The sequence below is a fragment of the Peromyscus californicus genome, unplaced genomic scaffold (genome assembly GCF_007827085.1).
Source record: "Peromyscus californicus insignis strain IS unplaced genomic scaffold, ASM782708v3 Scaffold_9__1_contigs__length_137607984, whole genome shotgun sequence".
NCBI classification, from domain to species: Eukaryota; Metazoa; Chordata; class Mammalia; order Rodentia; family Cricetidae; genus Peromyscus; species Peromyscus californicus.
In genome coordinates this window covers 61,013,061-61,017,531 of record NW_026294617.1, presented here as the reverse complement: position 1 = coordinate 61,017,531, position 4,471 = coordinate 61,013,061, and the positions used below count along the sequence as shown (strand labels likewise).

Below are 4,471 nucleotides of genomic sequence, written 5' to 3'. Positions count from 1 at the left end.
AGAGGATGGACCCCGAGACTTTCCTTAATGCGCTAATTTAAACCTAAACAAACGACCTTTCTGTGAACATTTGGGTATTGCCAACAAGGAAACTCTTAAGTAAATGGAATCTGACTTTTAAATCATTTAATAATAAATAATAATAATAATAACAATAATATATGTCTTCCCTTTGTTGAAGTTGTACATCTCTGAGCCCTAACTTATATATATTTATTTACTTAGAGTCTTAATGTTCTGTTTTTAGCTTAGGAATAAATAAGCTCTGTGAAATTCACTGGTATATGTTTAAATGTGATACTTTCTTTGCTTTTTCTCCTACCTTTCTGTTCTGCTTATTTGATCCTCTGATTGAACTGCTGGAGTCATTACACCCCATTCCTTTCTTTCTTTGCAGCATCTGGCTTTCAGAATTGAACTCATTCCTCATTTAGTCTATGTATTGCCTCGTACTCAGTTGACAATTTTTTTGTGGTGTTTGTATATATGAGTGCATTAAAGTATATTTCTGTGTGTTTTGTTCTCTGGGGACATATCAGTATTAATAAGAATTGAACTGACAAATATACTCTGCACTTTTTAGCTCAATGTTATGGCTTTCTTAGATTGAGGGATAATTTTTATTTTATGTGAAACTTCTGCATCTTACATAACTTTAGTTTATTCAATATATAGTTTATGTAAAACATGGAACAATCTCCTATGAAGTGGATACATTATTTCTGGTCAAAAAGTGAATAAAATTCCTTAAAAGTAATAAGAAGTATAACAAAAACTAGAGTTCCATGCCCCATGCAAAAGACATCACCTGGGTACCCTAAAATAACACTTTAGGGGTTTAGAATTACAGCTTTAGTCCTCTGGAAGAGTTGCTTGTACTCTTATCCCCTGATTAGTCTTTCCAGCTTTTAAAACTTTCCTCTTTTTAAAGCCTCTGTGTATATGTGTGTACCTGCATGAGTTTATCCTCACCATGTACATACAAAAGTACCATGGTGGATCATATGGCATTAGGTCCTCTGGAAATGAGGTTACAGAGCATTGTGAGCTGCCTGGTGTGGGTACTGAGAACAGATCCCCGGTCCTCTGCAAGAGAAAGAAGGTTTTTAACCTCTGAGCCATCTCTCTAGCCTCTCAAAACCTCCCTTTAAGGGCAGAGACACACCTCAGTCTGTGAAATTCACTGTAGCTTGTGATTTGCTTTAGATCATAGAATGTGGGCAAAAGGATTTGAAAGTTCTCAGAGGATGCCCTTGTGGGTATCACATGACATCTGATCACAATCAAGAACACCTGGGACCACCATAGGAGGAGGCAGTTTTAGCATACATAGCTCCTGAATTGAGACATGTGCAGCCTACCTAACATCAGGGACAGATGTCAGTTCACCTTAAAAGCCAGAAAAATAAATACTTCTTCACTAAGTCATTGCGTTTTGGGTATGCAATTATGCTATTTCGTTGATGTAATTCATAAGTGAGTTCATACTGGATTTTATATTAATGTTTCATGTTAAAAGAGAGTTTTATACTTCATCTTAGAAATTTCTGAGCCACGTTCATAGAATTTATGACCAAGAAAAAGACAGTATGCATGAACAAAGTAAAAAGGCTGACAAAAGAATCTCTCAACATAGTTCTTTTTTTTTTTTTTTTTTTTTTTTGGACTCAAAAAAAAAAGAGTCAGAACAAAGAAGAAAGAGAAGAAAAAGTATTTCATTTACTGAGCAAAGGCACTCGTTCAGGCTGGATCTGAAATATTTAGTTAACAACCTTAAATGTGTTACTGTAGCTTTGTGAATCCCAGATTCTTTGGCAGAACAGGGTAATATTTATTTATTCTCAAAGGTTGTTATAGAGTACACTGGTTGCCTTTCTAATGGCTATGGCCAAACACCTGACACAGAGTCCGTAAGGCAGGAAGGGTTTATTTTGGACCTTCAATGGTAAAGTCCACGACAGCAGGGAAAAGATGTTGACAGAAGTGGGAGGCACCATATACTTTGCATTCACTCTCAGGAAGCAGAGAGTAAATAGAAACGGGCCAGTTATAACATTACAAGGTCCACCCTAGATTCTTACTTCTTCCAGCCAGGCTCCACCTCCTACAGGGCTCAGAATCTTTTTAAACAGAATCACTACTGGAGTTCAAACACATGAGTTTGTGTATGTCAACTAGCTGGGTGACACTATGGGGGCAAGAAGAGGAAGAGGAGGAGAAAGCAGAAGAAGAGGGGGAAGAGAAGGATGAGGAGGAGTGTGTGAATGAGTGGGAGGGAGTAGAGAGTGGTTATGGGAGGAGCTGGGGAAAATATTGAATATGATCAAAATACATTGTAAAAATAAATAAAACTCAGAAAACAGGACATCTATCCTCATGTTGCAGAATGGATGATGTTGAGAAAGGCAAGATTATTTTTGTTGGAAAGTGTGTCCAGTGCCACACTGTGGGATAAGGAAACAAGTATAAGACTGGAACAAATCACCTGTGTGGAAAACATGTCAGGTCGCTGGATTCTCTTACACAGAATCACCTAAAGATAGGATACACTGATGGAGTATTTGGAGAATCCCAAAAAGTACATTTCTGGGACAAAAAAAAAAGTGATCTTCGCTGGAATTAAGAAGAAAGAAGAAAGTACAGACCTAAAAGCTTACCATGAAAAGGCTACTAAAGAGTAATACCAGTCTTATTCATTAAAAAACAAATATCACACAGCTTTTAGTGTATACTCCAATTTAATTCATACACCAGAATTCAGATCATGAATGGCTAAGAGTGTTTTTGTCACAGTCCTGTTTTAAGTAAAATTTACTTGTCACAAAGTGGATATGATCTTTAAAACAAATCAAAACAAAACAAAAAACAATTCCAGTTGCATAAATACTATCACTGCTCTCCCTCTCTCAAGATAAGCTAATTGGACTTTATGAGACCTAATTAGAAATGTCCTACTTTTCACAAAGATGGGGGGGGGTGTCACCTCAGAGCCTATTGAATGGCTTTATACACTGGGCAGATGAATATGTTTAAACACTGGGAAAATACTCTGTCTCAGAATCAAGTCTGTGTTTCAGTTTGTGTTTGCTGGTCTGTTATATGCAGTAGTTTAAGGTCAGGAAGCAACTATCTATTCTTCATGATGCTGATGTAATTAGAATTCCCTGTCAAAGGATGCTGCTTTTTACCACTGAATGTCATTCATTGCGGTTTATGTATGATATCAAATAAAGAGTATTTAACACTTAAAAAAGAAAGAAAACTCAAAACAAATAAAAAAACCCACAGTAACAGTACTGGGAGGATTATATGATTATTTCACAAAATGCAGGAAAGGCATTTAACAAAACATTATAGTTCATGATATTTCTTTTGTCACTGTGGGAATAAAGAGAATTTCTTGATCCCTTAAGTGGCATTAAAAGAAATTTGTTTGTAACAATAGTTCCAGTTGAAACTATTTATGCCTTCTATCTAAAACTAGAAAACTAAAATTAAGTAACTCTTGGTATATCTTTTCATATCACTAAAAATCAAATTTTGAAGACTAACAGTATAAAATGTTAATCAGAATAAGAAGCATTCCATTTTGTGCTGCAAGCCACGGGAAAAATGTAGTGGAATTCGGCTACTATCACAAAAACTATTACTTAGAAAGGTCAAGGACTTTTCTAAAGGTCAAGCCATGGCTTAAGAAGTCTTGGTGATATTTTAGCTTTTGTATATATATTAGCTGGTTCCTGCAATGATTTTCTTGTATGCTTCAAAGAGCTCCTAACAGTGTATTTATTTGATATACTTCTCATGTATCCTAAGCCCAAACAGCAAACAGGCCAAATGCTGTCTCCTGAATTAAGGTAAACACCCTTAGGGAGACACCACTTGTTTCCTAGGCATAGGTTTATTTCTTGTGCAAATGAAGCTCAGACCCTCCTTTCTCTCACAGCCCAAATGTCACTCCACAGCAACTGGCTCAGAACAAAAGGCCTTTTTTGCATACCAGGTGAAATGAAGTATTGAGGCAGGCCTCCTAGCTCCTAGCAGAGTTACCCTGCCCTGCCAATATTATGGCGGCATAGAAAAATAGAGGCAGTTTTATTTTAGTGACTTATAGGCTGCTTTACCTAACCACCTATAAGGTTGTAGTTTGAGCATATTTATGATACATGCATAATGTTCTACCTAACTACTTATAGGAATATATTTTGAGCACATAAATTCCCTTTCTGACTCATTCCAGACCTTATCTGACCCTCACCTCCTCTATTCTCTCCCCTTTTGGGTTACAAATGAAGCTGGCTATCAAGGCTCCTGTAGGGACCTTGGAAGTTTTTGTATTGTATTGTAAGAGTCAGGTGGCTGACAGGTCAGGGACCAGTTCCGGGGAGAGGACCAGGTAGGAACCAAGATGGTGGTCCATCCCTGGGTGGAGTCAGCTTATAGCTTTTCCTGGGTCCAGATATTGCCTGCC

General features: G+C 37.1%; 1 pseudogene; it reads left to right on the top strand.

Moving 5' to 3' along the window:
• The first annotated feature begins 2,386 nt into the window (after positions 1-2,386).
• On the top strand, positions 2,387-2,681 carry LOC128105971 (cytochrome c-like; annotated as a pseudogene).
• Positions 2,682-4,471: the final 1,790 nt, after the last annotated feature.